The sequence below is a fragment of the Chamaea fasciata genome, unplaced genomic scaffold (assembly GCF_029207755.1).
Source record: "Chamaea fasciata isolate MVZ Bird 193981 ecotype frontalis unplaced genomic scaffold, bChaFas1.0.hap1 SCAF_1, whole genome shotgun sequence".
Lineage (NCBI taxonomy): Eukaryota > Metazoa > Chordata > Aves > Passeriformes > Sylviidae > Chamaea > Chamaea fasciata.
In genome coordinates this window covers 61,234,375-61,246,527 of record NW_027094086.1, presented here as the reverse complement: position 1 = coordinate 61,246,527, position 12,153 = coordinate 61,234,375, and the positions used below count along the sequence as shown (strand labels likewise).

Here is a 12,153-nt window from a genome sequence, read left to right as displayed (position 1 = left end):
GCTCAAGCAGTGTTTCTCCCTTCCCACCAAGTATTTTTCTTACCTCTACCTTCTGTCTGCTCCCTTTTTTTTAAAAAAAAAAAAAAAAAATTAACTCATCCAGAAATTATGTGTTAACCCATGCAAGTCTTCTGCCATACTAGCCTTCTGCCCACTGGAGTGGATTGGCTTTCAGGTCTGAAGAGGTTCTCCTTGAAGGTCAGCAGGCTCTTGTGGGCCCTTTTGGCCCAGAGCCATGTTTTATGAGTGAACTGAATTAACACCCAAGTGCCTTCAGGTCTTATCACTTTATTCAATGGTCCTGTAAGGTATGTGTTTTTAGGTAAAAAATAAGTATCGTAGTAGATTATAGATGGGATTTAGTGTGAGCCCTAGTCATGTATGTAAAAGTTGCATTAGCAGTGGCAGTGAAATGAAACACAGGAGGTCCAAAGTCGTGTTTCCTTGGAAGATGTAAGTTTCCACATTGTATGTGTTGGAGTCTCCCAGCTGCCTCACTTTGGGTCCAAAGTGAAGGATATGTTAATTCACAGGGAGAGTTCAGGTGTATGTTTGCTACATTGTTTCAAAGCAAGATACTTCTCTGTGGCTTAGATTTCTTTAATGACTGAAACTTTGTATCCTAAGTGATGTTCACAAAACAGGAACATTAGCTGAACATAGAACTCCAGAAATGGAGTGTAGAAAATGACCTGGTTCCTTGGCGTGATTTTTTGTAGCCAGCCTGTCTTCTGTCTTGTTTGGCATCCATGATTCTTGCCTGTTTCTTGTGTTTCATTGAGGTGCATCCAAAAAAATTTTGAATGTCTGCAAGGGCTTTTTGGGTTTTATTTTCATAGATTTGTGAAAAGGAGAGAAGAGCAGTCTAATCTCTGTTGTAAAATAACTGGCAGTAAAGCTTATATTTTGTCTCCAACTGGATTCGTGTGGCAATTGGGCATAAACACAGAGAGAACTCGTTCATTAGGAACTCTGCAAGGAAGTATTTTGAAAGGCAAGGAATAGGTGCCTGTTCCAATGGTCTGGAAAAAGCAAACAACAGCTGTGATAGTGTTTTGCTGTTTCCCATAGCTGTCGTGATTATGAAGTGATGATATAATTAACTTTCTCAAAAGCTGCACAAAGGGAAAGCTTTTCAGTGATGCATCCATATTTGTAATCCCAAGAAAAGCTTTTTGTTCCTTTAGTCAGTCTATCACTTCTGACTCTCATAATTTACTGAAATCCCCTTTCTTAACTCTTGCTAGAAACACTTAGCTCCTAGATTCTTTGCCAGTCATAAAAGTGATGAATTTTCATAAACGTGTGTATGACAAAACTTTTTTCCTTTTTTTTTTTTCTTCTCCCTGTTGAGTCAATTCACTTGGGGTTCTGGACAAAATAACTGAAAGACAAATTGGTTGAATCACAAAGGTAATTAAAACAGTATGTGGTGCAGGGGTTGAACAGTTAGGGGTTCTTTCCTACTAATGATCCGTTAATTAGTGAAGGGAGCTCAGCGAGTGTTCGGGCCTCTCAGGAATTACCTTTGAATGGCATTTAAATCTGCTTTGGTTAAAAAAGGTATAATTGAAGGAGGAGAGGGCTTTTTAGAATTTTTTTTCTGTCAACATAGACCAGCAGAATTTGCTAAACCAAAGCAAATGTCCACATATAATTGGTGTTATATAGATAATAAATATTTTAAAATAAGCCAATAAATAGCTGTGATACCTCGCTGAGGATTTTGGTAACAGTGTTGGTTGAAGCAGCCTTCCATGTTGAGAGCAGTAAGATTTCTGCATGAAGCTGGTTGACTGCAGAGCCAGGGTGTCCAAAACTTGCTCCCAGTTCAAGCACTGCACCATGTTAGTGTGTTCATACTATTTTTAGGACCAATCTGGAATACTTGCTTGGATTTTTTTGGGGAGTCAGCTTGAAGCCGGCAGGTTTAATATTCGTTGAAGAGAAGTAGACCAATCTCTGTATGATTTCCTTTTGTGCATTTCAAAATATCTGTGGCATGTGTCCTGTCCCCTGCATTATTTATTCTTTTGCTGTTCAGCGTTTTCCAGGATAAATTGACTGCAAATGTGCAGGACCTTAACAGCTGTTTAGGGCAGGAAGAAAATAGGTCTTATACAGTCTGAAATTAGCCTTTCATTCTTCAAGGAACGTGCAACTGTGGTCCTGAAGGTGAATTTTTCTCTTCAGGTTTAGGTAGCATTGCTTTAATCAGTGCTCTTCCCTAGATGATAGCCAATGGATTAATTTGCAAAAGAGTACCTTTTTTTTTTAATCTCCTCATTTGAGTTGGGAGATTTTTACCATACCAACTTGTCAGTTGGAATGCAGCTGTGGAGTAGTATTTCTGTTACACAGAATCACCGCTTGTTTGGAAAGATTTTTTCCATTATGCACCACTCATATGTCTTTTTAAGATAGCAAATAATAAATGCTAGCCTAAAAATTGTTTGCTAGAGACAAGCTAATGGATGTCCCAAGGGCTTTAATACACCATGATTGGCAGTTTGCATGTGTAGAGTGGAAGTTTGTGGAGTGTGCATCACAATTATGCCTGGAATGACGAAAATAAAATAACCAAAGTAATGTAAGTTTAGATCATCTTTTAAGTGGATCTATTCTGAAGTTCAGAGTTCTGATGTTAAGGGGATGATAAACAGAGAGCATCAAAATGCGACTGTATTTTAGAAAGCTTGTAATTTTGAAATTCTGAGGTGCTCCTCATTTTGATTTCTCAGGAAAGGAGGGAGGAGCAACAACACCGGGCTGAATCTCAGTGGTTTAATTGTATGGGCAAACATTTCATACACTATGAATGGCTGCGTCACAAACTACCATAGCTGTCTTTTGTTAGTTGTACAAACAAAACCTTAGCCTCCTGCTGCAGTATTGGGAGGTAGTTTGAGGAAAAGTGGCATCTCAATCATGCTGAAGGAAAAACAAAATCTGTAGCACAAGGAGGGTCATAGTGATACTGGAAGTATTAGTGCTGAAAGCTCTAGATCTGTGGTTAGTAAATGGGTTAGTTACATGTGGGTTCATTGGGGTGGAGATTGCAGAGCGTAACGTGATTGTGTAATGATAAAAGTGGAAGAGGGTCAGAATTTAACTTGAGCTGCTAATTGCCATGGAATCATCCATATGTTTGCTGCTCTGCTCCGTTGTTTAGTTCAAACCATCATTGCCTTCAGCATTAAATAAGGATGAGCTGAATCACAATGGCTGTGATTCTGCACTTTCAAAAGGATTTTGTTATTCAGAAGTGCAAACAGGCAGCTGCACTAAGGTAAATGGTACAATTTAAACAGTGTTATCGGGGACTGGCTTGTCCACTTGTCTTCCCTGATGTTCTCTTTAGAGTTCAAGTTAAACCAGTATGTTTTGCATCCCTTTGGATGGACTAGCTGAGGAGAATGACCCAGCTGTATTTTTGTTTTAAGTATTTTGTTTGTCTATTTGCTACTTTTACTACCTTTTTTTTTTTTCCCCTCTTAACCCAATGCCTCAGCTGCGTGGCTTAGAGCAGTGTTGGTCCAGTGTGGGTATTTTTCTCATGGAGGGCTAGTTGCTTTGTGTTTATTGTAGTCCTTGCGTTGGCATTTGAGCAGTTGGTTTCAGTAATTTCTGTTCACTCTTCAAACAAGTTCCAGCTGAAACGTAAAACTGAACAGGTTTGTCTTTGCTTAAAGTTCCCACTTTTCTTGATAAGGCAAAGATCTGGAGAACTTGATGTTTTGGAGAAGAAGGGTAAAAATTTATTCAGTATTGCAACTAGATTTTGTAATTAATAAAAAGCTAAGCAGCTAGAAGTGAGTAGATGTTGATCGTTTCACTTTAAAAAAAGTCAGTTTTGTCTTATTGAAGAATAAACTCAATATGTAGTGAAATTTGTCAAAACAGAAATTGTGTTTATTTTTAAAGCAGCAAGGATGGAAAATTCACTTATCCACTAATATGTTCCATCCCTCAAATTATTCCAAGATAGCAAACATTCATGTGGCATAAGAAATACAGTTTCTTATGGAGACACTACATCTACTTTTGGTTTCTTCCTATATATTATGCTTTAAGAGAGAGATTCTGAATTCCATGGCCACTCCTCCCACAGAAAAACATAGAAGTTTTTGTTTCTTTTTAGTATGCATTTTCATCACCATTCTAAGAATGAACAAAGCATAAATACATTTGTATTATTTTAAAAAAAATTAAAGCTAATTTCTTGTTCTATGATGGCCCTGTGTAAAAGCTACAGTAAAGGGCACAGGAAAGCCTGTAGATTATAATGAAAAACAGGGTAGTGTGTTGCTTTCTGTAATGAGGAATGGAGTTAAAAGTACACAGTCTCCAAGGTTTAAATTGTCTACAGCAAATTTTTTGGTAGTGGGTTTTACTTTAAATAGAAGTGGCCAAAATAAAGAACAGGGCCTTTTTCCTTGACTTGGTGAAAAGGGGCAGCAAACTATTCTGCTCTGTCAGCCTTACCAAAGTGTTGACAAGACTGAGCTGCCCTTTATTTCAGATTGCTGGATCGTGCTTTAACAAGTTGAGGACCTTGAGGGTGCTGGCTTTCATACACAGCAACAGCTGCTTAATTTGTGCTAATCATTTTGGAGATTGCATTTGTATTTTATGTGTGTTACTCCTTGAAAGTGTATCCTTGTGTTGTTGCCAGATAATCAGAGCAGTTGGCAAAATGGAAAAGAAAGAGTTATTGGAACATGAGGTGTTTTTTCCTAAAAAGCTGCACAAATGTGACCTTTCTTTTTCAGGGGAATTCTAACTGCTTCTGTAAGAGAAACAGCTTGGTAAATATCTAATGATTCAGAGTTTTTAGTAGTTTCCTGGGGAGTTGAATTCGTAGCTTTAAATCTGTGAAACAGGCTTTAAGGTAGATTCCTAGTTGTGAAGATGTGGAGCACTCTGAACATTATTCACAAATTAATACAGATGTTCAGACATCTGTTTACATATTTTGAAGGTGTATGGACAGTGTTCACTTTATGTGGATGTATAAGGCAAGGAAACCAATGGATCATAACCCTGACTGGAGATTACTCTTTTCCCTAAAGGCCAAGAGAAATAGCTGAAAGTTACAAATAACTAGAAATAAATTACAGGTCTTATCTCTGTGACATTTTTTTAGACACGCCTCATGTCATTTTTTTTGAGCCCTTGCTCAATTTTTCTATAGAAGACCATGATCCATACGTTTGTGCCCAGAGACTTAAGCTTTAAAATTGTGTTTGGGTACATGATTCTGCTACTAATAGCTTGTGGAAAAAATTGCAATGCATTGGACTGCATGTTGTGATAATGATGTTTAATTCTCATCTCTTCAGTGGACTTTTTGAATTAACATCTTGTGTCTTCTAATGATAGTTCACAAACTTTTGAGAGATTAACTTATCCATTTTTCTGGAAATCCTTGGTGCTGTTGTATCAGGCCATTGAGAGATCTCTGCAGTTGTGAACCATTCCCAGTCAAACGGGACAATCCTTTAACTCCTTTGCTTGTGTGTTAAATTCAATTTTCGGAACCATTAGCTGAGACCTCTTGTCTTGGTTTGAAAGACAAGTGTCTGCTAAGGAAGGCAGGAACCTCCCTTGGAATGGAAAATATAAACCCCCTCCCTCCAAATTATTATAATTTTGAAATTAAGGGTCTCTCAGACAAAGATATGGAAATAGGAATAACAGTTCTTTTCTAGTATGTATAAATAAAAAAATAAAAAAGGAACTACAACTTAATAGGAAAATCTAAAAAAAAAAAAAAAAAAAAGCAGTAGTACAAAACCACTGACAGAGTCAGAATACAACCTGACACCCTGTTGGGCAGGGTGTTGGTAGCAGCCCAATTAAATGTTGGCTGCAGTCCTCCTGGAGTGACAGATGTAGTTCTGTTGAAGCAGTGATCCTGTAGAAGGGTGTAGTGGTAGTGTAGATGGGTCTGGAATTCCTCTGGGAATGCAGTGGGAAAAGGCTACTTATGGTGCTCCGAATCTCAGATTATGTCCAGGTAGGAATGCTTAGCTCCTCCTGCTGGGTGGAGCATCTCACAATGGGATGATGTAATTTTATAAGTGATGTAGTGAGATTCAATGGCCCATTAACAGAAGATATCCACCGGAGAGAGGATGGATCACGGAAGAGATAAAGAACAATGACCCACCTGGTTTTAACAGATGGTAATAAAATACACACTTCTGGTTACAACTTCTATTGCAACCTAGAGACAGCTCTTTTTCCTGATTTGGCATGTCAAATCAATATAATTTGGATTTTCAGAGATAGTGTTATAAATTTGAATTTTTCTGTTTCCAGTATTTTCATTTGAAAATAAGTTTTTCTGTATTAATAAGGTATGCACCTACACCAAATATTTCTTCCATACACTTAAAATGGGTGTGGACAAGATATCTGGAGGACAAAGAATTGCATGACTTCTTTTTAATATGGTGGTCTCTACTTAGCTCTGTGCAGTTACAGCACTGGGGCATAAAAGTGAACTGTCTATCAAGGCTGAAGAAGTAAGTTTACTCATATATTTTTACTCATAATTTTACTTAATTATATATTATCCATATTTCTGTTTAGATTTTTCTCTGTTCTCCTGAACATTAGTAACTGCAATCTTTAAATCTTTTAAATAACTTCGTTTGAGCATTTAAAATTTTCCTGACTAAATTTAAAATATGGCTCTTAAGTGAAAAATTATAAGAAAATGATTTTTTGGTAACCCATTTAAAAATTACTCTGAAAACTTGAATATAATTGAGAAGGGCTTGTTAGTTAATGTTTTGAACTAATAGATCTTTGGCTCATAGTCTTATAATGAAAGCAGCTTACATTACCAATAAAAGCCCAGCATATTCATCATGGATGGCACCAGTCAGTCTAAGTTATGAAAATGTTTGGGCACAGTCTGGAATCAAGTGATGACAACTAAGAGTTGAACTGCTCTCATTGAGAGGGTGAATAGTGTTCTTTTTTTATTTTCCTTCACATTCTCTATTTACTGTTACCTCTCTCTGCCCTGAACTTTGTGGTTCATTATGGAAATTCTAGGAATGCTGCCAGCAAGATATTCCTGATTGATGGTTCTGAAGCCAAAATTCAGGAGCTCTTACATTGTCTTGCCAGCTTTGGCATTGCTGTCTTCTGGGATTGCTTTCAATTTGTATCATCCTGCAGCAGGCTGTAAAACCGTCTGCTTCCTGTTGTCCAGGAGTTTAATGCAGACCTCAGAGCAGCAGCAGATCAGCAGCATGCATAAAAAAATAGGTACTCTGGGCTTGACAGTCAGCAGCAGGGTCCTGGGGGGCTTGGATTTCAGGTAGTAACTTCAGCACGTCAGTCTGGATTAGATATGGGCTAGAGACCTGGTTGCCAAATGTAAAATGATTCTGTGTTAGAGGAGAAAGGTGGTTTAGCTGTGTGCCTTTAGGATTTCCCAGCAGGAGGAAAAGGTAAATGATAAGTTTAGCAAGTGAAAATGAAGGCTCTTCTTGTTGATTGCCTTGCAGGAGTGGTACCAATTAGTAATCATAATGCTCCTTGAATACATTTTCTATATTCTACAGATAGTTTGCTTTGGAAATGAGGACCTCTGTTTCATTATGTGCATTAAAAAAAAAAGGCACAAAGAACTAGAATGCAACAGACCCGCATTCTTTTTTTTTCTTTTTCTTGCAATTTTAAGGTTGTGCACTGTTAAATCTTCTGCAAGAAAGTGACATGTAAAATATAATAAACTTGAAAAAGAAATGCCATTAAACCTATAGGTCTGTCTCTCCAGTTAGCAATTAAAGAACCATCAACACTAACTGGTGCTGGTAAAATGTTGATAAAAGGTTGACCTAAATCTCTTGAATAACCAGCAGGCTTTATTAATTGCATGTGTGGAATGGCAATTGAACAGCAATACTGTCAGCAGAAGGTGAGTTGAAACTGGATGTGCTTTTATTTCCTTTTGGGGAAAGTGATGTGAAACCTGGCAGAGGTTCAGTGTTGGGTATGAGCTGAATAGGTTCTGTCCAGGCATTTTGTTTTGTGTAAGGATACTTGTGTGGCATCGCCTGGCGTGTGTGGGAGGATGATAGTGGCTTTCAAGCAGTGCTTTGAGGTCTTTCATTGGAAACAATCAGAATAAATCTCAGTAGTTACTCCTCAGAAGTGACTGGTACTGGCTCCCTAAGCCATTCCTAGCTTCAAGTGAGGACCAAAACTTGATCAGAAACATTAAGATTTCTGGACTAAATAAACTTCCCAGTAAAGGCATGACCACTGTTATGTTCAGAAACTCTCCGGAGCCTGAGCCATGATGTTCCTGCTTGATTTGACAGTATTTCTGAGGACCGGAAGAGTAAAAGTGTATGTCATCTCCTCATCCCTCTCCCCATATGAGCTAAATTTTATCTTTGTGAACACATTGTTCAGTTCCTGATTTTTTCCCCTCAGCAATGTATTCTAAAAGTGTGTAAAGCTTCCGGCATTTGCTGGTTTCAGTCTACATTTGTTTTGTCATTTTTCTGTAGTGTCAAATGATTGTGAGTAGATTATAAACATCCTAATCTAACTTGAGCAACTTCACTCAAGTATTTAATATATCATATTCTACCCTATTTTTAAAAATCTTTTTACTTCATAGCTACATATTTTTACCTTCAGATTTTGTTTGAATGTTTAAAGAGTAGAAATACAGAAAGTATTTAATTTTATCCAGTGTAAGTGCAGAAACCTGAGTTTTTTTCAGGTGTGTTAAAGTAATCAATTTTCTTTTTGAATTATTTTTTCAAGATGCTTTCTTCAATGAGTTTGTAGCTGTCTTGTGATGCCAGTTTGAAATTTATTTTTTTACTTCATTTACAAATATGAACCATCATCCATATGTCCTGTGATGAGCCAATGGAATGTAAAGTCTAGGAGTAAAAAATCTTGGATACTTTTCTTAGCCAGTATGTTTCTCAGAAATTATGATCAATACCTGTTATAAAGTGTGTAGCTGATATTCAGAAATTATTTCCTCAAAAATGTCTTGTTTTCTGCTCATGGATATCAAGCACAGGCCGCAAAAAAGGTCAGAAAATATTCTCAAAACAGTATAGCTTCTTAGAAATTTAAATACAAATTTGTATTCCTTCATGATAAATTTTAATACAAGTAATATCATAAACCCATCCCATGGGACTGCAAGATTACTAGGTCAAAAGGAGGTGTTTTTTTCCTTACAGGCATTGTACCTTAGTGAAAGCTTCAGCTGGAGTAGGTCTTGCATATTTATTGATATTTCTTCAAGGAATGATTTTTTTCCCTGAGTCTGTCTACTTATTATTAAAAGTTTGGCACCCACAACTATTTAGTCAGTGTAAAATGTTTGAGAATGTGATTATGAATATATTTGACAAAACAGAAATTTTCATACTTCTGGTGGAAAAAGTATTTCAATTATCTCAGATTTTGTGCAATTTTTGGGGAAAGGTGTTCTTAGTCTCAGTATTTTTCCACTACTGTAATATAAAGGGACGAAAGGGTATATGGTTAATTTATTTTTCACCTCCAATGCAATGAAGATGTTTGGAATATTTGTTTTGGTGTTAATGTCTTAATACATGCAGCTTGCATCACATTTTCACAGTAAGACTTAAAAAAGCAATCACAAAATTAATTTGTGCTATAAAGAAGTATTAGTTTTAATTCCTTTTTTCTGCATATAGCACAGTCTAGAAGAGGATGTCATTGGTTAGTAAGTTGTGTGCTTTCCTGTTGCAGTTAAATATTTGCATTGCAAGTTAAATGTATTTTAATTGTATTGTGGCAATCTACAAATATGACTACGGTTCCTGATCCATTGAAGTATATCTGCTGAGTAACAGAGCTTATTTCCCAACTGCAAATAGCACACTTATCTATGTTATGTTTAATTTATGTGTAACTTATCCTATTAGATAAGTTTTGTCTTGCTGCTGGAAAGTTATACTTGAAAAGGCCAGGAGGGTTTAAGAAGCTGTTATCTTACCCATTAGGTTTGTTTAGACAATATGAACTGCTACTGCTGAGCTCCTGTGAAAATAGTTACACCAAGGCCCACTATGGAAATTCTTTTCAGGTGTGAATGGTGATGCAGAGCTTGTGTGCAGCAGCTGAAAAGTTCCTGCTTTCTAGAGGCTTGTGTGGATTTTCTCTGTAAACAAACCCTGTCCAAGATTACAAGCAGGATAAGTAACTCTGTGGTCTTCAGGGTTATCAGAGGTTCTTGAGGCCTTGCAGAGTAGAACATTGAATTTGCAAAGTCACCTGCAGTAGGATGAGATGATGGCCAAGAAAATTGTTTTTGAAATACCCTATCCATTATTGTCTAGTGCAACATTCCAACAGTTATTGTTAATTGTAGCTACTGCTTCAATTGTACACAAGTTAGGTCAAACCTAACATTTGCAACGAAGCAGCACGTGCATGCCAACAAAAGCTGTGCCAGCACATGCTGACCTGACCCATTACTCACTACAAACATCACTTTTACTACCAGAACCTCCCCCCAGCATCACCATGGAAGCTGTCATCCCATGCAGCACCCAAGGGGTGATGGGGAAGTGTCTGCACTAATGGTTGCCATCAGCTGCTCCTTCTCTGGGGCTGGTTTGGCCAGTGTGGATTCAGGTCCGTACAGGGAGCTTCTCACTCCAAAGGCAGAGTCTTGCCTTCTTGCTGCTCAGTAGCCAGCCATGCCAGCATCTTCAGAGGAGCTCTCTGAACACTGGCCTGCTGGAACTTGTGCATTGCGTAGCTTGCTTAATCAGCTAATTTTTTTGGCAGATTGTGTTGTTACACTGCCTGTTTAATCTCTGGGCCTCACACCTCAACCATTAGGTTTGTTTCTCTACAGTCGTCTTAGAGCCACAGTTCAGACACTTGTCTCAGGCAGTTGAAGTGCCACAGGAGGGCTGTGCAAACTCCACCACAAATCTTAGATTTGCATTTAAGAATGGTATCTTGTTCAACTACCGAAAGAGAAGCACTGGAACATATTTTGTATTCCAACAGCTGGTACGTTTTCAGCCTGTAGTGTAAGATAGAGTTATGTGCTACCCAAGGGCCTCCATATGGGAAATGTGAAAGCATCAGTATCTTCACTGAGAAGTGATTAGTGATCCACAAATCAGAAAGAATTGAAAATGATTGCTGCACCTCTACAGTGATAGTTTTAGAGCTGTTGACAGTGTCTCACTGTAGAAGTTTCTCACCATTTCTTAAGCTGATCTTAAGGAAAGCAGGGATCCAGTTTGGTAATTTTTTTTTTCAATCAAATATTTCATATACACTTGTAATAAAAGTTAGGAGATTTGGGGTGTGACATTAAATGAGTTTTTTGATAAACTGTAAACAGTGTCAAAGGCAGGTGTATCCTGGAGGCTTGTTCTTTGTAGTCATGGTCCTACTATAGGTTCAGTATAAGTCAAAGGCTCTTCCATAAACGCAGAGAACCTTGTATCACTGGTTCCTGCTATGCAGCTGCCCTCTGTGGTTTTATTTTGATGGTCTTTGTGCTTTTAGCTGTGTTTTTCCTTGGTGCCTCTTGAGCCACAGGCAGATTTTATTTGCACCTCAAGAAGTCAATAAGTCTCTGAGAACATCGATACCATGTATGCTGTGTGCTGCTGCATCTCAGTGCAGAGTGTCTCTGTGAATCTCTGGTCTCTGCCCAACTCCTTGACCTGTGCATTTCTGTCAGTTCTCTTCCAAAAACCTTCCTTTTCCTTTCCTGTTACCTCTGTAACCATACATCAGTTGCAAACATGAAGGCATCTCACAGCAGAGCATCTGATCCAAGCCCTGACTGTGCTTAGAGAAGTGATCACTTTCTGACTGGTTTGCTCAGGGTAGAAACATTCATGTCCCAGAGAAGAATCTATATTATCCTACTCAAAAATCTGCACACTTGTCTGTCTCAAACCAAAAATAAATTTCAATTCACTGACGCCTCTCGCCTGGGACAGAACTCTACCTCCTATTTCTTCCACTACATTTTAGAAAAAAAGATCTGGGCCAGTTGCGCTGCAAATGAGAGTGTCCACCCCCAAAACTGTGCATTGCTATAGGAGTTGCATTAAGAGTAGTATAAATGTTGCATTGTAATTGAATGATTTGGCTGAT

At 37.9% G+C, this 12,153-nt stretch overlaps 1 protein-coding gene across 1 annotated transcript in view; it reads left to right on the top strand.

Annotated features, from left to right (window-relative positions):
- Positions 1-12,153, top strand: part of ERP44 (endoplasmic reticulum protein 44) — a 47,959-nt gene that overhangs the window by 7,056 nt on the left and 28,750 nt on the right. The window lies entirely within an intron of this gene.